Source organism: Somniosus microcephalus, chromosome 21 (genome assembly GCF_052327205.1).
Source record: "Somniosus microcephalus isolate GS21.2 chromosome 21, FLI_Smic_1.0, whole genome shotgun sequence".
In the NCBI taxonomy this organism is placed as follows: Eukaryota; Metazoa; Chordata; class Chondrichthyes; order Squaliformes; family Somniosidae; genus Somniosus; species Somniosus microcephalus.
The window spans coordinates 77,990,936-78,016,915 of NC_141007.1; the positions used below are offsets into that span (position 1 = coordinate 77,990,936).

General features: G+C 50.9%; 1 pseudogene across 1 annotated transcript in view; it reads left to right on the forward strand.

Annotated features, from left to right (window-relative positions):
- LOC147102991 (uncharacterized) overlaps positions 1 to 25,980 on the forward strand; it is a 115,115-nt pseudogene that overhangs the window by 46,998 nt on the left and 42,137 nt on the right. Inside the window, exons 7-8 of the transcript XR_015073171.1 lie at positions 1,418 to 1,758; positions 14,032 to 14,093. The product of XR_015073171.1 is annotated as an uncharacterized LOC147102991 (transcript). The remainder of the gene's footprint in view (positions 1 to 1,417; positions 1,759 to 14,031; positions 14,094 to 25,980) is intronic.

The window sequence follows — 25,980 nt, forward strand, 5'->3', positions numbered from 1 at the left end:
TTAGGCATCCTCGCAATCTTCCACCACCGTGATAGAAGGGATGATCACTGCCTGTTGCTGATGGAAGGCTTCGTGTCAGGATTCTTCCTTGCTCTTCAGACCCGAGTCTTTTCTCAGCAGGATGATGAGGGCGGATGCCTCTTCTCGACGCCCGTTAAACTGCCTTGGATATATCTCTGCCGCAGGGTAAGATCGTCATCGTCGCCACTGTTAAGTCTGTGTGTTCTAGTTATTGTTAATAAGAATCACTGCACACAGACCACAAGAATAAATTCAACAGGTCTTTACTAGTCGAAGGTCAGGCTGAACTGCCCAATAAATCATTACACAGCACTTATATACCGGTGTGGTCACCACCGGTATTACAGTATACAGCAGCCAAGATAAAGTAGTGCATCTCTTAAAATAGTTCTCTTAAAGGTGGAACGGTTACATACACCACAGGGATTGCCCTATGAGGAGAGATTGAGTAGACTAGGCCTATATTCCTTAGAGTTTAGAAGAATGAGAGGTGATCTAATTGAAACATATAACATTCTTAAGGGGCTTGACAGGGTTAATGCTGGGAAAATGTTTCCCTTGGCTGGGGAATCTAGAACTAGTGGTCACAGTCTCAGAATAAGCGGTCAGCCATTTAGGACTGAGATGAGAAATTTCTTCACTCAAAGGGTTATGAATCTTTGGAATTCTCTACCTCAGAGAGCTGTGGATGCTCAGTCGTTATATTCAAGACAAAGGTCGATAAATTTTGGGGAATGAAGAGATTTGGGGATAGTGCGGCAGGTGGAGTTGAGGTAGAAAATCTTCTTGAATGGTGGAGCAGGCTTGAAGGGCCAAATGGCCGATTCCTGCTCCTATTTCATATTTTCTTATGTCTGTGTGTGTGTGCGCGCGCGTGCATCTGTGTGTGTGTTCGTCTGTCTGTATATGTCTCTCTCTCTCTCTCTGTGTCTCTCTGTCTCTGTGTGGGTCTCTGTGCATCTGTCTGTGCGTCTGTCTGTGTGCGTGCGTCTGTCTGTGCGCGCGTCTGTGTGTGCGCGCGTGTGTGTGCGCGCGTCTGTGTGCGTGCGTCTGTGTGTGCGTGCACACGTCTATCTCTGTGTCTGTCTCTCTGTTCCTCTCAAAAACCGACATTTCTGTCGATAGCTTGCATACTTGGGCAGTGTTTGATCCCTGATTAACTCACTGATGCTGGTTGACAGTTACTCCACATTTCAATAAACAGTGGAATGCATCCAACAAACGCAGACTGGAGAATTTTACCGTAAATCTTCCCAATTACAACAGCAGGAAGAGGTGACAGAACAAAGGATGTTGTAGTAGGTGCTGGGAATACTAACGGAGTCCCGCCACTCTGACAGGACCTGTCGCGGGAAGCTTCTAGTAAAGACGCCTTCCTTTTCCTTCTTCCCACAAGGGAACAAGATGGTGACGGGATCGTGGGCCACTCGCGACTCACTACAACTGTGGGACCTGCGCAATCTGAAGGTGGAGGAGACGCTGCCGTTCCCGGTTTCCTGTACGCCGCGCGGGTTTGCTGCTCGGACACGGTGATCGCCGGCGGCAGCGGAACCAACAGCGCCCACGTCATCAATCTCAAAACGCACGAGGTGTGTGACAGAAAGGTCACGGGGTCAGGGCACTGGGGAGTACCGTCGGCTAGACACCGTCCCGTCACCTTTAGCATCGCAGAACCAGCTTTTATAGATGCTCCCTTACTTCAGGAAACGTCACTGATTGAGGTACTTTCAAGATCTAGTTAGTGACGGCCCTAACAGTCAGTGTCTGACAACACATCACTTAGACAACAGGTTGGAGGCAGGCAGCTCGAGTTAGGATACTGAAAGAAAGACTTGCATTTATATAGCGCCTTTCACAACCTCAGGACATCCTAAAGCGCTTTACAGCCAATGAAGTACTTTTTGAAGTGTAGTCACTGTTGTAATGTAGGAAACACGGCAGCCAATTTGCGCACAGCAAGATCCCACAAACAGCAATGTGATCAAATCAAATCAAATCAACTTTTATTGTCATTGTTAGTGCACAAGTGCAGTACAACGAAATGTAGGCTTGTGGCTCCCGAGAGTGTACATTTGGATTAAGACATTTAAACATTCAACATACATTTGGCTTGTAGTATATTAACATAAATATAACCATAATAAAGTGCATTGGCAGATGTGCAGGCTTTAGAGTTTATTTGTGGAGTTCAGTAGGATGACAGCCCTGGGAAAGAAGCTGTTCCTAAATCTGGTCGTACGGGTGCGAATGCATCTGTAGCGTCTCCCAGATGGCAGGAGGGCGAACAGACTGTGGCTGGGGTGGGTAGGGTCTTTGATGATGGACCGTGACCTCCGTAGACAGCGTTTCTGGTATATGTGCTCTATGGTCGGTAGCCGGGTGCCGGTAATGCGTTGGGCAGTTTTGACTACCCGCTGCAGGGCCATACTGTGATACCATACTGTGATACAGTTTGTCAGGATGCTCTCTATTGTGCAGCGGTAAAAGTTAGAGAGGATCAGGGGTGACAGGTTACATCCCTTCAGCCTCCTTAGGAAATATAGGCGCTGCTGGGCCTTCTTCACCAGAGGGGAGGTGTTGAGGGACCAGGAGAGGTCTTCCGTGATGTGGACTCCGAGGAACTTAAAGCTGTCCACCCTTTCCACCACAGCCCCATTGATGTGGATGGGGGTGTGACTTCCGCCTTTGGACTTCCTGAAGTCCACAATGATTTCTTTGGCTTTCTTGATGTTAAGGGCCAGGTTGTTATTGGCGCACCACTTCACGAGATGCTGGACCTCCTCCCTGTAGGCTGACTCATCGTTGTTGGTGATCTGGCCTACTACCGTGGTGTCATCCGCAAATAAATGATAATGACCAGATCATCTGTTTTAGTGATGTTGGTTCGGGATAAATATTGGCCCCAGGACACCGGGGAGAACTCCCCTGCTCCTCTTCAAAATAGGGCCGTGAGATCTTTTACATCCCCCCCTGAGAGAGCAGACGGGGCCTCAGTTTAACGTCTCTTCCAAAAGACGGCTCCTCTGACAGTGCAGCGCTCCCTCAGTACTGCACTGGAGCGTCAGCATGGATTATGTGCTCAAGTCTCTGGAGTGGGAGGGTTCTACCGCCTTTATTTTGCAAGGGCTTCCCAGGTTTATCCTGGACTGATTTTGTAGACACTGTGCTGGATTTATGCAGCCTGGACTATTCTGGTCTAAACATATCATAGATCTGGGCAGGAAGCACGGCTTCTGTGTAAGGATAACTGGATGGTCGGCCCGAGGAGTCAGGACCCTGGAATTCCAATTGAAGCCGCTCGGAGATTGTCCATTACCGTTGTGTCTGAAGGATTCAGATGTTGTGGGGTGATCTTGAGATTCATGCGGTACATTGAGCCCCAGCTCCCTGTACTGTCTGATTCAGAGGCTTCCCCTCAATACAGGAAACCCGACACACACACCAGGCGCTGGGAGAGATACCGACACACAAGAAATAGGAAATGGGAGCAGGAGTAGGCCATTCGGCCCCTCGAGCCTGCTCCGCCATTCAATAAGATCATGGCTGATCTGATCTTGGCCTCAACTCCACTTCCCTGCCCGCTCCCCATAACCCTCGACTCCCCTGTTTTTCAAAATTCTGTCTATCTCTGCCTTGAATATATTCAATGACTCCGCCTCCACGGCTCTCTGTGAAGAGAATTCCAAAGATTCACCACCCTCTGAGAGAAGAAATTCCTCCTCATTTCTGTTTTAAGTGGGCGACCCTTTATCCTGAAACTATGCCCCCGAGTTCTAGATTCCCCCACAAGGGGAAACATCCTCTCTGCATCTGCCTTGTCGAGCTCCTTCAGAATCTTCTGTGTTTCGATAAGATCACACCTCATTCTTCTAAACTCCAATGAGTACAGGCCCAACCTGCTCAACCTTTCCTCATAAGACAACCCCTTCAACTCAGGATAGGGTTGCAAAATTCTGGGAATTTTTAAAAGAGGAAACTTTCCATGGGAATTTTGAGTTTTTTTGCACACTGATGGTTTTTGTCTCTGACCCTTATATTATCTTTGTCGTCAAAATAGACATACTGTTCCATACAAATAAAAACAGGCTTTCAAAACTTTATTTAGGTTATAATTTTGAACTTTATTGAACCCCCACAAAAAAGACCCATCTAAAATAAAATAAAAAGAGCGTCCGCTTATTTAGCCTGTAATTTGTCCTTATTTTGTCCCTTTGAGTCTTCTACTCATGAGTCTTCTGAGTCTTCTACTCCTCATTGCTCCTCCTGATTCTCTGACTCTGGCTCTGACGTGTCCATTTCCTCCTCTGTGTCAGTGTCTAGCTGTGTGGTGGACACTTCTGTATCTGGCTCAATAAGTTGTAGGTTCGCCCGGATAGCCACCAGTTTCTCCACTCTCTTGTTAGTCAGCCTGTTGCGCACCTTTGTATGCGTATTCCCAAAAAGTGACCAGTTTCGTTCAGAGGCCGCTGATGAAGGTGGGATTTGGAGTATCACCGATGCAATAGGTGACAGGGCCTCAGATGCACAAAGTCCCTTCCACCAGGTATGTGCACGGATATGCTTGCATGATTCCCATATCCCATCCCCATTCCAAAGACCTTGCTTGGTAGAGAACTTTGCCAGACTTCCCAGAACTTTGCCCACATCCAGATTGAGATGGTGTGAGAGGGTAGAAATCACACTGTAAGCGCTGTTGATCTGTTCTCCAGAAAGTATTGGTCTCCCAACATGCTTTGGGTCCAGCATGTATGCTGCAGCATGAATCGGCTTGACACAAAATTCTTGACGCGTCTGTATGAATTGAACAATTGCCTTCTCCTCTGCTTTGAGCAGCAGGGATGTGGGTAGGGCAATGCTGATTTGTTCTTTTAAATCAGTAAAAAGCCTGAGAACATCTGACAAGACAGCGTCATCTCCTTCAATCTGAGCAATTGCAGATGCTACTGGTGAGTAGTTTAAGGCTGCTAACCACTCTCTCCCAAAACACATCATCCAGCAGTATTTTCTTGATGGTGGTTTCCATATCCCCAGACTGGGATATTGCCATTTCTTGCAGCCACTCCTTTCCCTCCAGAAGGCTGTTGTACATTATGACAACACCACCCCATCTAGTGTTGTTGGGCAGCTTCAGTGTGGTGTTCTTGTTCTTTGTCATTTGCTTGGAGTTGTAGGTTACTGCAACTACCTGTTTTCCCCTGACATACTTAACAACTTGCTTGGCTCTTTTGTACAGTGCTTCCATGGTTCTCAAACCCATGATGTCCTTGAGGAGCAGGTTAAGCCCATGAGCTGCGCACCCAATAGACGTAATATGAGGGTAGGCCTCCTCCACTTGAGCCCAAGCAGCCTTCATATTCGCAGCATTGTCAGTAACTACTGCAAAGACCTTTTGTGATCCAAGATCGTTGATGACCACTTTCAGCTCATCAGCAATGTATGTGCCTGTGTGTCTGTTGTCCTTCGTGTCTGTGCTCTTGAAGAACACTGGGAGAGGAGTGGAGACGATGTAGTTTATGATGCCCTCCCCTCGTACATTTGATCACCCATCTGAGATAACTGCAACACAGTCTGCCATCGCTATTGTTTCTTTGAGCTTTCCTTGGACTCTGTTATACTCTGCCTCCAGCAAATAAGTAGACAAAGCATGTCTGGTGGGAGGACAGTATGCAGGGCGAATAACATTGAAAAATCTCTTCCAGTACACATTGGCTGTGAGCATGAGGGGTGAGCCTGTTGCAGATACAGCTCGAGCAAGGCACTCATCTGCATTCTTCTGGCTATGGTTATCCATTGTATCAAAGAACCTTCCAAGTGGGCCAGGAGTTGCTGATGATAAGGAGCCTGATGCTGAATGAGAACCATCATCTTCTTGAATGGAAGCAGAGGAACTCTGGGCTGACTGCTGTGAGCTTTGAGTGAAGTTGTTGCATTATTAAAACAAGCCAAGTAAGAAGATAAACATATATTGATTAAGAAATTCCTTAATAATTAAGATTCCATCTCTGTTAGTAATTTTAAGAGAGGACCTGTGGGGAAAAAAAAAAGAAATACAAAAAAAACAATATTATGCTAGCATGTGCTTTTTTGGGCAAAATTCCCAAGCTAAACTTCCCGTGGAAAATTTCTGGAAATTTACCGGAAACTTTCCACCCCTTTGCAACCCTAACTCAGGAATCAACCTGGTGAACCTTCTCTGAACTGCCTCCAATGCAAGTATATCCTTCCTTAAATAAGGAGACCAAAACTCTACGCAGTACTCCAGGTGTGGTCACAAAATGAAACGTAAATTTTAGAGAGCTACCACTGGTGAAAATCACCCCCAATTCTGGGCACCGCACTTTAGGAAGGATGTCAAGGCCTTGGAGAGGATGCAGAGGAGATTTACTAGAATGGTACCAGGGATGAGGGACTGGAGAAGCTAGGTTTGTTCTATTTAGAACAGAGAAGGTTGAGGGGAGATTTGATAGAGGTGTTCAAAATCATGAAATGTTTTGATGGAGTAAACAAGGAGAAACTGTTTCCAGTGGCAGGAGGGTCGGTAACCAGAGGACACAGATTGAAGGTCATTGGCAAAAGAACCAGAGGGAGATGAGACATTGTTGCGCTGCCTGAAAGGGTGGTAGAGGCAGATTGAATAGGAACTTTCAAAAGGGAATTGGATAAATACGTGAAGGGAAAGTTTTGCAGGGCTATGGGGAAAGAGCGGGGGAATGGGATTAATTGTTCGCTCTTTCAAAGAGCCGGCACAGGCACGATGGGCCGAATGGCCTCCTGTGTTGTATCATTCTGTGATTCTATGTAAACGTGTTTCGAGGACACAGTGACATCACTCACGAGCGATACGGTTAGAGATGTTTTTCTGATACTATTTTTACATCATCACAGTGTAAACAACAAAAGAAAAACCTTTGGCAAAATGTTTTCACGTTGAGGGAGTCCCTTTAAATCCCAAGTGGAAGTGATCACCTGACCAGAGCAGAAATCTCCCGCATCTTGTACCTAAGAGTTTAATTATATCTCCTCTGACACTGTTACGATCTCTCTGGTCTCTCAGTTTCTGTCCCAGCTGCGAAGTCTTGACCTTTAAGCCTCATTTCCCAGTCGAGCTACTCTTCTCCAGCAGTGCTGCAGGTCTCCACCAGGCGGCAGCGTCGCACCAGGCTGGAGCTTGTTTCCTGTGGTGGGAGTTCTGTGATGGAGTAAACTCCATATTAGCAGGCGGTGTACGTGGGGAGGCAATGCTTCTGTGGTCACGCCCCTTTATCACAAACTACCAGCCGTAGTTACCAGTGACTGAATGCATAGTCTCAGGGAACGGTCGTATCTCTGACAATCTGCTTATTTCAGCCTCTCTCTTGATCTGTTTTTCTTTCTCTCCAATCCCCCAACCTGCCACAATAACAACTTGCCTTTAACATAGTAAAACATCCCCAGGCGCTTCACAGGAGCGTAAATCAAACTAAATTTGACACCGAGACACATAAGGAGATATTAGGACAGGTGGCCAATAGCTTGGTCAAGGAGAGGTTTTAAGGAGCGTCTTAAAGGAGGGGAGAGAGGTGGAGAGGTTTAGGGAGGGAATTCCAGAGCTTGGGCCGAGGCAGTTGAAGGCACAGCCAAGATATCTTGGGGGGGCTGTGGGGCTGGAGGAGGTTACAGAGACAGGGAGGGGCGAGGCCACGGAGGAATTTGAAAACAAGGATGAGAATTTTAAAATCGAGGCGTTGCCGGACCGGGAGCCAGTGGAGCACGGGGTGATGGGTGAACGGGACTGGATGTGAGTTAGGACACGGGGCAGTGAGCACAGGGGTGATGGGTGAACGGGACTGGATGTGAGTTAGGACACGGGGCAGTGAGCACAGGGGGTGATGGGTGAATGGGACTGGGTGTGAGTTAGGACACGGGGCAGTGAGCACAGGGGGTGATGGGTGAACGGGACTGGATGTGAGTTAGGACACGGGGCAGTGAGCACAGGGGGTGATGGGTGAACGGGACTGGGTGTGAGTTAGGACACGGGGCAGTGAGCACAGGGGGTGATGGGTGAACGGGACTGGGTGTGAGTTAGGACACGGGGCAGTGAGCACGGGGTGATGGGTGAACGGGACTGGGTGTGAGTTAGGACACGGGGCAGTGAGCACGGGGTGATGGGTGAACGGGACTGGGTGTGAGTTAGGACACGGGGCAGTGAGCACAGGGGGTGATGGGTGAACGGGACTGGATGTGAGTTAGGACACGGGGCAGTGAGCACAGGGGGTGATGGGTGAACGGGACTGGGTGTGAGTTAGGACACGGGGCAGTGAGCACAGGGGGTGATGGGTGAACGGGACTCGGTGCGAGTTAGGACACAGGCAGCAGAGTTTTGGATGAGCTGAAGTTTACCGAGGGTTGGAGACAGGAGATGAGACCGTGCTACCACCAGAGAGTGGTTAATAAGCACCAGCAGGGTATTCGACTACAGAAGGCATCACAACTAAGCCCGCTCCTGTCCTTTACTCCAGCTCTCGCCAGCGGGGAGATAACGGGTATTGTGGGCAGCAGCATGATCCCTGGCTGGCTCCCCCACCCATTCCCACTAATCCGTGCCTTTGTTACCTCCAGACTTTACAATCCACCGCTCTCCTGGCCAGCCTCTCATCTTCCGCCCTACATAAACTTCAGTTCATCCAAAACTCTGCTGCCCGTATCCTAACCCATCAGCTCTGTGCTTGCCGACCGACGTTGGTTCCCAGTCCAGCAACGCCTCGATGTTAATTCTCATGCTTGTGTTCAAATCCCTCCATGGCCTCGCCCCTCCTGATCTCTGTAGCCTGCTCCAGCCGTCGCCCCCCCCCCCTCCCACGAGATCTCTGCGCTCCCCCAATTCTGACCTCTTGCGTATCCCCCCGATTTCCATCACTCCACCATTGGCGGCCGTGCCTTCAGCTGCCTGGACCCTAAACTCTGGAATTCCCTCCCTAAACCTCTCCACCTCTCCCCCTTTAAGACGCTCCTTAAAACCGACCTCTTTGACCCAGCTTTTGGTCGTCTGTCCTAATATCTCCTGATGTGACTCGGTGTCACATTTTGTCTGATTTGCGCTCCTGTGAAGCGCCTTGGGACATTTTACTATGTTAAAGGTGCTATATAAATGCAAATTGCTGTTGTAAACTCACCGCGGTTCCGCCTCGCACAAAAACAGGAGGGAATTTCGCCGGGAACTCTGCAACAACAGCTGGACAACTCTGACATGCTCCAATATTGGGAACGGTCATGGTCAAGCTTCACCTCCCACTCAGTGCCAACAAACAAACCGATTTCAAGGTCGTTGCTAGAGTCCGAATTACTCGGACCCTCAGAAAAGAAAAATAAACTTTAAAGATAAAGTTTACGTGTTGGCAGAGAGCTCCGATCTCCCGTCAAATCATAGAACACCACCCAGCCCCAGATACATGAAAATAACAATTTGGAATTTACACACGGCCTTATCATAGTTACAGGGCTGTGGGGAAAGGGCAGCAGAGTGGGATTAATTGGATAGGTCTATCAAAGAGCCGGCACAGGCACAATGGGCCGAATGGCCTCCTCTGCTGTGTGATTCTATCTCTCCGAAACATTTCAAACACTGCACGTGCAACGAATGGCTTTGAGATGTAATGACAGCCTCTCGCCCAGTCCCCCCTCCTGCTGTCGCCGCGCTGGGTGGGAGAGAGTCCAGCCACTTGTCTCCCACCCGGTTCCTCCACAGGGATCTGATCGCTGCCCCCACACACCAGCCCTTCACCCCTTCCCCACCCCCTCACACCGTCTCTCGAAGCGCTGTCCCCTCCGATACCCCAGTGCCTACAGACTGAGTGTAAGCAGGATATTCCCCCGGGGTGGGGGGGCGTGGCAGCTGATCCACACCTTCCACAGGGGCAGGAGCTCGGGCTGATCATCCCGTCCCTCCCTAAACCAGGGGCCTGAGGCCATTGGAGCACATGTCCTTATAAGGTTATTCTAGTTTCCATCAGTGAGAACACACACTCTCTCTCACACACACACTCACACTCACACTCTCTCACACACACTCTCACTCACTCACTCACATTCTCACTCATACACACTCGTGACCCCCCCCACCCCCTGAGCCACAGTGTAAAAAGGTCAAACTTTATCAATGGAAGCAGGAGGTGTTGCTAATTGGAGCATTGACTAATCAGTGGCCATGGTCCTTAATCAGCTGGCACCCTGGTAACCGTGGCCGATGATCTGATGATGGGATGTTTGTGTCTGATAACATTGAGCCCTTGTAATCTGGAGACAGCTCGTGCAATACAATGGAAGTGTGAGCCCAGAACGAGAGGGCACGAGGAAACATTGAAGAGCTTTGACCAAGGTGAGATTAGAAGAGATTGTTTTTTTAATTAAAAGCAATGACCCTGAGATTTACATCCGAGCTGGGCCCAGACTGACGATAAATGCACCAAACCAAAAGTTCAACATTTTCTGTCCCTATATTCAGCCCCAAAAATAACCCCTGACCTTTCGCACTCCCATTCCTCGCTCAGTCAATTTTAAGTAACCTTCACCACAATAAACATGACTGGATCCAAAGTGTACTCTTGAAACTTGAGGTTATTGGGATTCTCTGGCCTCTTGAGCATCCCCGGTTTCCATCGCCCCACCAATGGCGGCCGTGTCTTCAGCTGCCGAGGCCCTAAACTCTGGAATTCCCTCCCTAAACCTCTCCGCCTCTCCTCCTTTAAGACACTCCTTAAAACCTCCCTCTTTGACCAAGTATTCAGTCACACCATCTAAAGTCCCCTTCTATGGCTGGGCTTTCTGTGCTAGTGCCGCTCTGGAGTGCCTTGAGGAAGTTGTTGTTATTGTTGGGCCTGCAGATCAGTGATGACAAGCCCAGGTCTGAATGTGCTTTCAATCTACCACCGAGTCTTCACACTACACCGGCTCTATAATTAGGGCTGGCTTTTCAAACTGTCATCTGTTTTTGAAGCTGTTGTCAGCTTTTTGCTAGTTTCCCAGCTGTGTGTGTGACATCACATCATCGGCAAAGTGTGTCTAACAAACAAGCTCAAGGCAGTGAGATGGGTCAAGGCCCCAGTTTTAGACAGAATGCACCCTGGGTTACTGAAGGAAGTATCTCATGGAGCGGGACGTATTGTTAGCGAATCATCGCAAATGGGGACTGTGTCTCAGGATTGGAGAAAAGGGACTGTGATGTTGATCTATAAATAGGGAAAACCCAGACAACTGAGGCCATTCAACCTATCTATTGTAGGGATAGCCCGAGAGGTACAGTCGCCAACCCTCCACGACTGTCCTGGAGTCTTCACCAATTAAAGACTAATCGCCAGGACAGTCTCCGGGAGAAAAATCGGAGACATGCATGTGTATATAGGGGTGTATGTGAGTATGTACGTGTGTGGGTCTGTGTGTGCGCCCATAGGGTGAGGACAAATTATCACTGGTGGGGGTGGAGTTGGAAATTCATCTGTCAGCTGCCTGTGCAGGAAAAACAGTGTTTGTTTAAATGCCTGGCGAGTAATGTGAGAGGCTCACGGCCCTTCCACCTGTTCTCACATTGAAACTTGATCCCGTGGCCCTGTGTTGCTGTAGAGGGAGCTGCTCGATGACCCTCTCTTTCCCTCTCGCTCACACAGGCCCATGTGATGTTTTCAATGAGATTCACTAACAGATTGAATTCTGCTGAAAGCTTTGGTTCATGCTGGCTGGGAATTGTTCCGTGGGCCCCAGTCGCAAGACCTGAGCATCGCTCTGCAGTCTGAAAGTGATCTGGTTACCCCCCCCCTGCTCCCAGATCACAAGCACACTCTTATCCGAGGAGTTCGCCCTAGGGTAAGGCAACAACAACAACAACTTGCATTTATATAGTGCCATTAATGTAGTAAAACGTCCTGAAGTGCTGCACAGGAGCGATTATCAAATAAAAATTGACATCAAGCTACATAAGCAGAAATTAGGACAGATGACCAAAGCTTGATCAAAGAGGTTGGTTTTAAGGAGCCTCTTAAAGGAGGAGAGGGTTGGGGAGGGAATTAGAGCTTAGGGTCCAGGCAGCTGAAGGCACGGCCGCTAATGGTGGAGCGATTAAAATCGGGAATGCGCAAGAGGCCAGAATTGGAGGAGCGCAGAGATCTCGGAGGGTTGTAGGGCTGGAGGAGGTTACAGAGATGGGGAGGGACGAGGTGATGGAGGGATTTGAAAACAAGGATGAGAATTTAAAAATTGAGGCTTTACTAGACTACGAGCCAATGTAGATTAGCGAGCACAGGCATGATGGGTGAATGAGATTTGGTGCAAGTTAGGACACGGGCAGCAGAGTTTTGGATAAGCTCCGCTAGTGCGGCGCTCCCTCAGCACTTCCCCCTCTGAAAGTGCGGCGCTCCCTCAGCACTGCCCCTCCGACAGTGCGGCGCTCCCTCAGCACTGCCCCTCCGACAGTGCGGCGCTCCCTCAGCACTGCCCCTCCGACAGTGCGGCGCTCCCTCAGCACTGCCCCTCCGACAGTGCGGCGCTCCCTCAGCACTGCCCCTCCGACACTGCGGCGCTCCCTCAGCACTGCCCCTCCGACACTGCGTTTCCTCAGTACTGCCCCTCCAACAGTGCAGCGCTCCCTCAGTACTGCCCCTCCAACAGTGCAGCGCTCCCTCAGTACTGCCCCTCCAACAGTGCAGTGCTCCCTCAGTACTGCCCCTCCAACAGTGCAGTGCTCCCTCGGTACTGCCCCTCCAACAGTGCAGCGCTCCCTCAGTACTGCCCCTCCAACAGTGCAGTGCTCCCTCAGTACTGCCCCTCCAACAGTGCAGTGCTCCCTCGGTACTGCCCCTCCAACAGTGCAGTACTCCCTCAGTACTGCCCCTCCAACAGTGCAGTGCTCCCTCGGTACTGCCCCTCCAACAGTGCAGCGCTCCCTCGGTACTGCCCCTCCAACAGTGCAGCGCTCCCTCAGTACTGCCCCTCCAACAGTGCAGTGCTCCCTCAGTACTGCCCCTCCAACAGTGCAGTGCTCCCTCGGTACTGCCCCTCCAACAGTGCAGCGCTCCCTCAGTACTGCCCCTCCAACAGTGCAGCGCTCCCTCAGTACTGCCCCTCCAACAGTGCAGCGCTCCCTCAGTACTGCCCCTCCAACAGTGCAGTGCTCCCTCGGTACTGCACTGGGAGTATCAGCCTGGATTATGGGCTCAAGTGTCTGGAGTGGGACCTGAACCCGGATCTTTCTGACTTGGAGGCGAGAGTGCTGCCCACTGAGCCACGACTGCACGAGCCGTTCGCTGATTCTCTGGTTTTCTTTGCGTGATTCGGTGGCGCTTGGCGGCTAGTGTATTTCACCTGGAGAAAGGCGGACGGACCAGGGGAGTGTTCTTGTCCCGCACTCTCTGTTTAGATTGAGTTGTCGAGTGATGATTCACCAGGCTGTGTATTCCAGATCTGCCCACTGACTGCAGAAAGCTCCGGGCAAGGGTGACACTCGGGATCTGCCTGCAGTGTTCCCGCAAAATAAACAGCCCATCCCCCCCCTTCTCTGACCCAGCGTGTCTGTCGCTGTGTGTAAGTGCAGCCGGTCAGAAGGGAAGGTTCCTGTGGAAAGTGGCATTCCTTTAATTAGGAGCAAAGCGATTCCCACAGTCAGGAGCAGTGGACTTGGGAACTGTTGATGTCTGGGCCTGTCAATCGAAAGCTATTTCATCCCTGGTGCGCGGCGATTCCTGGGTCATTGTTCCGTTTCCCTCCACGGTCGCTGTGTGAAAGGACAGTGAGCGAAAGGGCTCTACTCCAGGACTCTGTGCTCAGTCGTTGTGTCCAGTGGTGAACTGTTTGTGGACCAAGCTACATGGTCAAGCTGTGTCTGGATCGAGCCATGGGAGATGGTATCAGGGATACGGGTCAACGGCAAGTTAAACTGCCCAGTGGCACAGGGATCTTGCTGTTGGCACATGCACAGGCGCGTTATGTCCCTGTGCCACCCGGGGTTTATGTCCCTCTATCCCACCCCGTTTTATTATTCCGCAGATCCCTGTGTTTCTGTTACCTGCCGTTGCACACTGTGCGGCTGTGAGACCGCTACAGCCGAGGTCAGTGTGATGTGGCCCTACGGCCTGGGACCTTCGGTCAGAAGGTTTCACAGAAACCCCACAGTGCAGATAGAGGCCGTTTCTTCGTGTGAAACCAGAACAAGAAGCACCAGAGAACGTGAGTTCAAATCCCATCGAGGGCAGTTTGAGAATTTGAATTCCATTCAAAATATAATCTGGAAATAAAAAGCTGGTCTCAGTAAAAGTGACCATGAAGCTGTCGGATTGTCGTAAAAACCCAGCTGGTTCACTGATGTCCTTTAGGGAAGGAAACCTGCCGTCCTTACCCGGTCTGGGCCTATATGTGACTCCAGTCCTGCACCAACCTGGTTGACTCTTAACCTCCCTCTGAAGTGGCCCAGCGAGACACTCAGTTTGTATCAAACCGCGACCAGCGGTTCAACAAGGCGGCCCACCACCTTCCCGCGGCAATTAGGGATGGGCAATAAATGCCAGCGACGCCCACATCCCGAGCATTGAGTTTAAAAAAACCTAGGGAGAAAGGAGCTCCTGGCAGGGGAAAGAGGAGGGGGTGAGGGTGATAGATCGACGAGGTGAAAAGAGGGCAGTGTACAAGGAGAGGGAGCCCAGAGAGTGGGCCTAGCGACAGGGAGTTGGTGGCATGGAGTGGTCATGTCTGGCACCATGCCGAAACCACTGAGGGAGCTCCCCGGGGTGCAGTTGAAGGTTCTGGTCCCATCCCCAGTCTGGGCTGAGTTAGTTGGGGTTGGCAGTGGAGTAAACCAGCCAAGGTTCCTACGCGCGCACACACTGTGTGCAAACTGGCTGCCACGTTTCCCACACAACAGTGACCATACTTCAAAAGTACTTCATTGGCTGTAAAGCGTTTTGAGACGTCCAACAATGCCTCGATTTTAAAATTCTCACCTTTGTGTTCAAATCCTTCCGTGGCCCGGCCCTCCCTATCTCTGTAACCCCCATCACCCCTAGAGGGCCAGTTAGTGTCCTGCTTCCAGACTCCCTGTGTCACTTGTCTGGGGTGGGTTAGTGAGTCTGGGGATGGGGGGTTCCCCTCCCTCTCTGTGGGGTAGCTTCTCTCAACACATCCCCACCAGTGAGAGCATCATGTCTGTGACCGCTCTGCCCCATTAACATTGCAAACAGCCACAAGTAATGTGGCAAGTGTTCTGGGTTCAAAGGGCGTGACCTCTGGTGCCACTGGGGGCGCTGAGATTCCTTTACTGAGATTATTTGTCGTGACTGCTCTTGGTAACTGGCTTTGTGTTTGTGTTGGTGAGGTGTTTTGGAAATTTGGAAAGTCTGTGCAGAATATCCTCACAGAATAACTCCGAAACTCCCCAGCAAAGATAACCCTGGGCTCTGGCACTGCCCTGTCTTAACAACATCTCCCATCCCTTTGATTCAATTAGAGGATCCGGTATCCACTGCATCGCACTATGTCCTTGAGGGGACACTGAGGGTGTTGAATACATTAGCAGTAAAACCTGCGTAAAGCCATCGCAAGGCGTTTCATCGTCTGTCACACACAAAGCAAAAATAACCGGGGAGTATCCCGTATCAGATGTCCTGAGTCTCCGCTCTAATATTAGGAGGACGAACTTTACAGGGGTTTGCCTGTGTGGTGTCAGCTGGAGCTATGTTTAAATAGACAAGGGCATTCCTGCTGTCCCACACTGCAAGGGACGGATAATAATGCGGATCTCGCCCATCACCCACCAGGTCCCCATTCCCTATGAGGAAACCCAGAAAACTGGGAACCATCTTCCTCCTATCTTGGGCTCACCCAGCGATGTGGGAATTCCAAGGGTTGGGGGGGAAGTTCCCAGATATTGCCAGTTGTGCTTTTTTTTTTAAGGATCAGGTAGCGGTGGAGCCAACAACCTCACCTCCGTACCCAGGGATCAGGCCACCTTGACCAGAAGGATTGCACACGTCACGGAGTGTTAGCTGTGCCAAGGTCGAAGGAGGTACCAACAGAACCAGTGGCATCCAACACTGACACCTGGCACTCGGACTGACCCTGTGTGTACGGTAGTGTAGTGGTTAAGAACATAAGAAATAGGGGCCGGAGTCGGCCATACGGCCCCTCGAGCCTGCTTGGCCATTCAGTAAGATCATAGCTGATCTTCGACCTCAACTCCACTTTCTCGCCCTGGTTCTGTTACTGAACTACTCGGAGAACGCGAGTTCAAAACCCACCGTGGGCAGATTGAGAATTTGAATTCAGTTTTTTTAAATCTAGAAATAAAAAGGTGGTCTCAGTTTGAAACTGTTGGATTGTCGTAAAAACCCAACTGGTTCACGAATGTCCTTTGGCTGTAAAGTGCTTTGGGACATCCTGTGATTGTGAAAGGCGGTGTGGAAATGCAAGTCTTTCTTTAGCAAAGGAAACATGCCTAAAACAGAGGAATATTAAAGGGTATGGGGAATGAGGGGGAGAGTGGGATTAGACTGGGTGGAATATTAAAGGGTATGGGGAGTGAGGGGAGAATGGGATTAGACTGGGTGGGATATTAAAGGGTACGGGGAGTGAGGGGGAGAGTGGGATTAGACTGGGTGGGATATTAAAGGGTATGGGGAGTGAAGGGAGAGTGGGATTAGACTGGGTGGGATATTAAAGGGTACGGAGAGAGCAGGAGAGTGGGATTAGACTGGGTGGGATATTAAAGGGTATGGGGAATGTGGGGGAGAGTGGGATTAGACTGGGTGGAATATTAAAGGGTATGGGGAGTGAAGGGAGAGTGGGATTAGACTGGGTGGGATATTAAAGGGTACGGAGAGTGAGCAGGAGAGTGGGATTAGACTGGGTGGAATATTAAAGGGTACGGGGAGTGAGCAGGAGAGTGGGATTAGACTGGGTGGGATATTAATGGGTATGGGGAGTGAGGGGAGAGTGGGATTAGACATTAGACTGGGTGGGATATTGAAGGGTACAGAGAGTGAGGGGAGAGTGGGATTAGACTGGGTGGGATATAAAAGGGTGAGGGGGAGTGTGCGATTAGACTGGGTGGGACATTAAAGGGTACGGGGAGTGAGGGGGAGAGTGCGATTAGACTGGGTGGGACATTAAAGGGTATGGGGAGAGTGGGATTAGACTGGGTGGGATATTAATGGGTATGGGGAGTGAGGGGGAGAATGGGATTAGACTGGGTGAGATAATGAAGTGTGAGGGGAGTGTGGGAAGAATCAATGGGTCGAATGGTCAGTTTCTGTACTGGAACATTCCATGATTCTACCAGCAAAAAATAAGATAATTTTTGCAAATTCCCCACAGATCGGGAAGTTACATTTCTGCAGGTTTCCCTGAATCTCCTGCTGTAATCGCAGCTTAAATCCCCGATTAAACGGTAAAGAGCCAGGAGAATCCCACAGGAATTGTACCCCGTGTATTCCAATCGTTGTTAGGATGGGTTCAGATGTAACGGGCCCCAGACTCTGGGCCAATTCTGGGCTCCCGCTCCCAGCAGGGGGCCACAGCTCGGGGAATTGGGGAGCAATGATTTAGCCCGTCTCTGGTTTACGCTCCCCAGTGCCACTACCTCACTGAGAGGGTGGGTGTGTGGACATCGGTGGTTCTTTCTCTCCCACCCTGCCGGTTATCACCTGAACCCCTCCTGACGCAGGCTGGGGTGCCTTCCACAGAAGCCATCAATCGCCCCTCTCCGAAACATCACCCAAGTCGATGGGGGAGTCCCGGCTATTTGACTGCATGGGGCAGCCTCGGCCAAGCATAATCCTGTTCTCAGCCAAACATCTGCCTGCGAATGCACTTCCCCTGAGGGGTCACTGCATCGTGAACCTGAGGATTGGGAGCAGTTTAGGATTCAACAAAGGAGGACAAAGGGATTAATTAAGAAAGGGAAAATAGAATATGAGAGTAAGCTTGCAGGGAACATAAAAACTGACTGTAAAAGCTTTTATAGATATATGAAGAGAAAAAGATTGGTGAAGACAAGCGTAGATCCCTTGCAGTCAGAATCGGGGGAATTTATAATGGGGAACAAAGAAATGGCAGACCAACTAAATACATATTTTGGTTCTGTCTTCACAAAGGAAGACACAAATAACCTCCCAGAGATGTCGGGGAACATAGGGTCTGATGAAAGGGACGAACTGAAAGAAATCAGTATTTGTAGGGAAATGGTGTTAGAGAAATTGATGGGATTGAAGGCCGATAAATCCCCAGGGCCTGATAATCTACATCCTAGGGTACTTAAGGAAGTGGCCCTAGAAATAGTAGATGCATTGCTGATCATCTTCCAGCATTCGATGGAATCTGGAACAGTACCCATGGATTGGAGGGTAGCTAATGTTACCCCACTATTCAAAAAAGGTGGTAGAGAGAAAACGGGGAATTACAGACCGGTAAGCCTGACATCGGTAGTGGGGAAAATGCTAGAGTCCATTATGAAAGATGTAATAGCAGAGCACTTGGAAAACAGTGACTCGATCGGACAAAGTCAACATGGATTTACAAAAGGTAAATCGTGCTTGACTAATCTACTGGAATTTTTTGAGGATGTAACTAGTAAAATAGATAAGGGAGAACCAGTGGATGTGGTGTATTTGGACTTTCAGAAGGCCTTCGATAAGGTCCGGCACAAGAGATTAGCGTGTAAAGTTAAGGCACATGGGATTGGGGGCAAGGTACAGGTAACTTTGCTATCCGGAGGTGAGCTATCGGCAATCTGGAGCCACCGGCAAAAATCAGCAGCCGTTTTTTATTCTTTTTGTTTGTTTTTTTTTGCTTTCTTTGAACAGTCAAGCTGTGCAAGGTCTGTAGCTATAGCAACAGCTTCAGCTACAGAGCTTTAGGGCCACACCCGAGTTTTTAGAAGCTGTTGCTAAGCAACAGTGTTTGTTGTCAAATACGGAGATAAGAATCTCCGTATCTCTCAACATTAACTCTGGAGAGTACGGCACTTTTTAGGGAACGGCAGCAGCTCGGTCCCGTGGGTGCCGGATAGCACAAAGTTTCCTGTATTGACTTGGATAGAGAACTGGTTGGCAGACAGATAGCAAAGAGTTGGAATAAACGGGTCTTTTTCCGAATGGCAGGCAGTGACGAGTGGGGTACCGCAGGGATCGGTCCTTGGACCATAGAAACATAGAAGATAGGAGCAGGAGTAGGCCATTCGGCCCCTCTAGCCTGCTCCGCCATTCAATACGATCATGGCTGATCATCCAAATTCAGTACCCTGTCCCTGCTTTCTCCCCATACCCCTTGATCCCTTTAGCCTTAAGAAATATATCCAACTCCTTCTTGAATATATTTAATGAATTGGCCTCTACTGCCTTCTGTGGTAGAGAATTCCACAGGTTCACCACTCTGGGTGAAGAAATTCCTCCTCATTTCTGTCCTAAAAGGCCTACCCTTTATCCTTAGACTGTGACCCCTGGTTCTGGATTCCCCGACCATCGGGAACATCCTCCCTGCATCTAGTCTGTCCAGTCCTGCCAGAATTTTATAAGTTTCAATGAGATCCCCTCATTCTTCTAAACTCCAGCGAGTACAAGCCCAATCGACCCAATCTCTCCTCGTACGTCATTCCTGCCATCCCAGGTATCAGCCTGGTGAATCTTCGCTGAACTCCTTCCATGGCAAGAATATCCTTCCTCAGATAAGGCGACCAAAACTGCACACAATACTCAAGGTGTGGTCTCACCAAGGCCCTGTACAACTGCAGCAAGACATCCTTGTTCTTGTATTCAAATCCTCTCGCTATGAAGGCCAACATACCATTTGCCTTCTTAACCGCCTGCTGCACCTGCATGCTTACCTTCAGCAACTGGTGCACAAGAACACCCAGGTCTCGTTGCACTTCCCCTTCTCCCAATCTATTGCCATTCAGATAATAATCTGCCTTCCTGTTTTTGACACCAAAGTGGATAACCCCTCATTTATCCACGTTATATTGCATCTGCCATGCTTCTGCCCAATCACCCAACCTGTCCAAATCATCCTGTAGTTTCTCGGCATCCTCCTCACCGCACACACGCCCACCCAGCTTTGCGTCGTCTGCAAATTTGGAGATATTACATCTAGTTCCCTTGTCTAGATCATTAATATATATTGTGAATAGCTGGGGTCCAAGGACCGATCCCTGCAGTACCCCACTAGTCACTGCCTGCCACTCGGAAAAAGACCCGTTTATTCCAACTCTGCTTTCTATCTGTCAACCAGTTCTCTATCCAAGTCAATACCTTGCCCCCAATCCCATGTGCCTTCACTTTACACGCTAATCTCTTATGTGGGACCTATCGAAAGCCTTCTGAAAGTCCAAATACACCACATCCACTGGTTCTCCCTTATCTATTTTACTAGTTACATCCTCAAAAAGTTCCAGTAGATTAGTCAAGCATGATTTACCTTTTGTAAATCCATGTTGACTTTGTCCGACTCCAGCTATTCACAATATATATTAATGATCTAGACAAGGGAACTAGATGTAATATCTCCAAATTTGCAGACGACACAAAGCTGGGTGGGCATGTGTGCTGTGAGGAGGATGCCGAGAAACTCCAGGATGATTTGGACAGGTTGGGTGATTGGGCAGAAGCATAGTGATGCGCCATCAATTACTCAAAAGACTGAGGTTAAGCGAGTAACAACCAGGCTTTTATTAACTAAAGAATGAAGGTCTAGTCTCGAGTGGTCGACCCGTCCAGAATACTAAGGGACTGGGAGGTAGTCACTTATATACCTGGAATAGTGGGAGGAGTCAGCCGAGGCATGTCCAGACCTGTACCTAGTGGAATACACATACAGACAGGTATAACAGTGGTTTACCACATTCACCCCTTGTTTAAAAATGAGTCCGACGGGGTGAAGTGTATTTAAAAGTTCGTGTATTGGAGTCTCTCCGGAGGTCTTGTCTGCCGCTGTGATCGACGTGGCGACGGCAGGGGTGGTGGAGCTTCCGGCGTCGCGTCCCGTGTAGGCTGGGGCACTGGAGTGTAGTCCTCGTGGGTGACGGTCCAAGGCGAGCCGGCTGCTGGGGTTGGATATCGGGTCGTGGGGGGGGGTGGTAATGGGTAGTGGGTTACAGCGGTCCCCGAGGGTGTCGTGGGGGTGGGGGTGGTAATGGGTAGTGGGTTACAGCGGTCCCCGAGGGTGCGAGGTCTCGTATGGAGACTGTGTCCTCCCGCCCGTCCGGGTACGCAATGTAAGCGTACTGGGGGTTGGCGTGGAGGAGGTCGACCCTCTCGACCAGGGGGTCCGTTTTATTGGTCCTCGCGTGTCTTCTCAGTAGTACCGGCCCTGGGGACGTCAGCCATGGCGGTAACGCTGTCCCCGATGTGGACTTCCTTGGGAAGACAAACATTTTCTCGTGAGGGGTGGCATTGGTGGCAGTGCAGAGCAGTGACCGAATCGAGTGGAGCGCATCAGGGAGCACCTCCTGCCAGCGGGAGGTCGGAAGGCCCCTAGACTTTAAGGCTAGTAGGGCGGCCTTCCAAACTGTTGCATTCTCTCTTTCCACCTGTCCGTTCCCCCGGGGGTTGTAACTGGTGGTCCTGCTTGTGGCTATACCCCTAGCGAGCAGGTACTGGCGGAGTTCGTCGCTCAAACGATGAGCCCCGGTCGCTATGGATATAGCTGGGGAAACCGAACAGGGTGAAGAGGCTGTTCAGACATTTAATGACCGTGGCACTGGTCATGTCCGGGCAGGGGATAGCGAACGGGAAACGGGAGTACTCGTCAATGATGTTGAGGAAGTACACATTGCGGTCGGAGGAGGGGAGAGGCCCTTTAAAATCGACGCTCAGGCGTTCGAAAGGGCGAGTGGCTTTTATCAGGTGGGCTCTGTCTGGTCTATAAAAGTGCGGTTTGCACTCAGCGCAGACTTGGCAGTTCTTGGTCATGGTCCTGACCTCCTCAATGGAGTAAGGCAGGTTGTGGGCCTTGATGAAGTGGAAGAACCTGGTGACCCCCGGGTGGCAGAGGTCATTGTGGAGGGCCCTCAGCCTATCGATCTGCGCGCTGGCGCAGGTGCCACGTGATAGGACATCTGGGGGTTCATTGAGCTTCCCAGGCCGGTACAAGATCTCGTAATTGTAGGTGGAAAGTTCGATTCTCCACCTCAAGATCTTGTCATTTTTGATTTTGCCCCTCTGCTTGTTGTTGAACATAAAAGCAACTGAACGCTGGTCAGTGAGCAGGGTAAATCGTTTTCCGGCCAGGTAGTGCCTCCAATGACGCACAGCCTCCACAATAGCCTGGGCCTCCTTCTCAACCGCGGAGTGTCTGGTCTCCGGGCCCTGGAGGGTTCGTGAGAAGAATGCCACAGGTCTCCCCGCCTGATTAAGGGTGGCGGCCAGAGCGAAGTCGGACGCATTGCTTTCCACCTGGAAGGGGATGGATTCGTCCACTGCGTGCATGGTGGCTTTGGCAATGTCCTCCTTGATACGGTGGAAGGCCGAGCGGGCCTCTGCTATCAGGGGAAAAGAGGTGGATTTGATCAGCGGACGGGCTTTGTCTGCATAGTAGGGGACCCACTGGGCGTAGTAGGAAAAAAACCCTAGGCACCTCTTCAGAGCTTTTAGGCAGTGGGGCAGTGGGAGTTCCATAAGGGGACGCGTCCGGTCCGGGTCGGGACCGATGACCCCGTGTTCCACAACACAGCCAAGGATGGCGAGGCGGTCTGTGCGGAATATGCACTTCTCCTTGTTATATGTCAGGTTCAGGAGTTGGGCGGTGCGGAGGAATTTCTCGAGGTTTGCGTCATGGTCCTGCAAGTCATGGCCGCAGATGGTCACATTGTCTAGGTAAGGGAAAGTGGCCTGCAGCGCGTTTTGATTGACCATCCGGTCCATCTCCCTTTGGAAGACGGAGACACCGTTGGTAACACCAAAGGGAACCCTAAGGAAGTGGTAGAGGCGGCTGTTTGCCTCAAAAGCAGTATAGGCGGTCTTCGGGGCGGATGGGGAGCTGGTGGTACGCTGATTTCAGGTCAATGGTCGAAAAGACGCGGTACTGCGCGATCTGGTTGACCATGTCCGCTATGCGGGGGAGTGGGTAGGCGTCCAGCAGGGTGTAGCGGTTTATTGTTTGGCTGTAGTCGATGACCAGGCGTTGTTTCTTGCCGGTCTTAACGACCACAACCTGGGCTCGCCAGGGGCTGGAGCTGCCCTCAATAATCCCCTCCTTCAGGAGCCGCTCCACTTCGGTTTTGATGAAAACCCTGTCCCCGGCACTGTATCGCCTGCTCTTTGTGGCGATGGGCTTACAGTCGGGGGTGAGGTTAGCAAACAGTGGGGGGGGGGGGTGGGACTCTGAGTGTGGAGAGGTTGTATCTGGTGCGCGGCGGGCAATTTGGAGGCTGCTGGCTGAGGACTGTGAGTGGGGGGAGGGGGCCACCGTAACGCTTTTGAGGTGGCACTGGAAATCCAACCCCAGTAGAACGGCAGCGCAAAGTTGGGGCAGGACCAGGAGTTTAAAATTATTGAACACAGTCCCGTCTACTACTAGTGTCACCACGCAGTAGCCGCCAATATCCGCTGACTGGGACTCGGCGGCCATAGAAATCCGATGGTGCGCAGGCAGGACTGGGAGAGAGCAACGCCGCACCGTGTCGGGGTGGATGAAGCTCTCTGTGCTCCCTGAGTCAAAAAGGCAGTTTATTGCATAGCCGTTTACCTTAACGTCCATTTTGGACCGAGCCAGTTGGTGCGGTCTCGTTTGGTCCAGCGTAACAGAGGCCAGCGTAGGGGTCGGTGTGTCGCTGCGGGTATCAGATGGGGGGAGGTTGGCGGCCTGCTGCGTCCCGGCTGGTGTCCAAGATGGCGGTGTCCATGATTCCCATGTGGCTGGAGTCGTCCAAGATGGCTGCTGCTGTGGTGGTTCGCACATGGCTGGGGAGGCCCAAGATGACGGCCCACACGCGGCGCTGTTGGCCCAAGATGGCGGCTCGCACGGCCCACACGCGGCGCTGCTGGCGTTCGGGGTGGCTTTGGCCTTGCAGACGCTAGCGTAGTGTCCCTTTTTCCCGCAGCCCGAGCAGGTCGCATTCTTCGCCGGGCAGCGCGCTCTGGGGTGTTTGGTCTGGCCACAGAAGTAGCATTTCTGGCCTTGGGATACTGCTGTCTGGCTTTGGGACACTGCTGCGGTGGTTGGGCCGTTGTTGGACTGTGGCTGGGGTGGCACGGTGCTATGGGGCTGTCCTACCGTGTCCCAGGTTGTCGTTCCCCGCGGCGTCCACGGTGCAGAGGAGTAGGCATCCATGCCCCGGTAGGCTGCGTCCAGCGTTAGTGCGATTTCGGAGGCTTTGTCAAGGGTGAGGTCACTCTGCTCCAGCAGTCGCTGTCGGGTGTAGTTGGACCTGTGGCCCGCTACGAAGGCATCCCGGATCAGTTCCTCCGTGTACTTAGTGGACGTTACCGCCTTACACCCACAGGCCCAGCCAAGCACGGACAGTGCTTGGAGGTATTCCTCAGTCGATTCCCCAGGTTGTTGCTTGCGACTCCCCAGGAGGTGCCTGGCGTAAACTTCGTTCACAGGGCGCGTGTACTGGGTCTTGAGGAGCTGGAGGGCGGCTGTGTACGAGGTCGCGTCCCGGATGACTGAGTACACTCGGTGGTTCACCTTGGAGATCAGGACAGACAGTTTGTTCGCATCCGTTACGACCGCAGTGGAGGCAGTCAGGAATGCCTCGAAGCACATGAGCCAGTGAGCAAACTTGGTGGAAGCGTCCGCTTCCCGACTGTCCAGGTCCAGGCATGCTGGTGTGAGGATCTTCTCCATTATAAAAATTTAGTTAATAAAATTGATGCGCCATCAATTACTCAAAAGACTGAGGTTAAGCGAGTAACAACCAGGCTTTTATTAACTAAAGAATGAAGGTCTAGCCTCGAGTGGTCGACCCATCCAGAATACTAAGGGACTGGGAGGTAGTCACTTATATACCTGGAATAGTGGGAGGAGTCAGCCGAGGCATGTCCAGACCTGTACCTAGTGGAATACACATACAGACAGGTATAACAGTGGTTTACCACACATGGCAGATGCAATATAATGTGGATAAATGTGAGGTTATCCACTTTGGTGTCAAAAACAGGAAGGCAGATTATTATCTGAATGGCAATAGATTGGGAGAAGGGGAAGTGCAACGGGACCTGGGTGTTCTTGTGCACCAGTTGCTGAAGGTAAGCATGCAGGTGCAGCAGGCAGTTAAGAAGGCAAATGGTATGTTGGCCTTCGTAGCGAGCGGGTTTGAGTACAAGAACAAGGATGTCTTGCTGCAGTTGTACAGGGCCTTGGTGAGACCACACCTTGAGTATTGTGTGCAGTTTTGGTCGCCTTATCTGAGGAAGGATGTTCTTGCCATGGAAGGAGTTCAGCGAAGATTCACCAGGCTGATACCTGGGATGGCAGGAATGACGTATGAGGAGAGATTGGGACGATTGGGCTTGTACTCGCTGGAGTTTAGAAGAAGGAGAGGGGATCTCATTGAAACTTATAAAATTCTGACAGGACTGGACAGACTAGATGCAGGAAGGATGTTCCCGATGGCCGGGGAGTCCAGAACCAGGGGTCACAGTCTAAGGATAAGGGGTAAGCCATTTAGGACTGAGATGAGGAGGAATTTCTTCACCCAGAGAGTGGTGAACCTGTGGAATTCTCTACCACAGAAGGCAGTTGAGGCCAATTCATTAAATATATTCAAGAAGAAGTTAGATATATTTCTTAAGGCTAAAGGGATCAAGGGATATGGGGAGAAGGCAGGGACAGGGTACTGAATTTGGATGATCAGCCATGATCTCATTGAATGGCAGAGCAGGCTCGAGGGGCTGAATGGCCTACTCCTGCTCCTATCTTCTATGTTTCTTTGATCAGGAGCAGGAACCCAGGCTGGTCTCCCCCTCCCCCAATGTACTGGGGCCAACTGCTGCCCCACTGAGGGGGTTG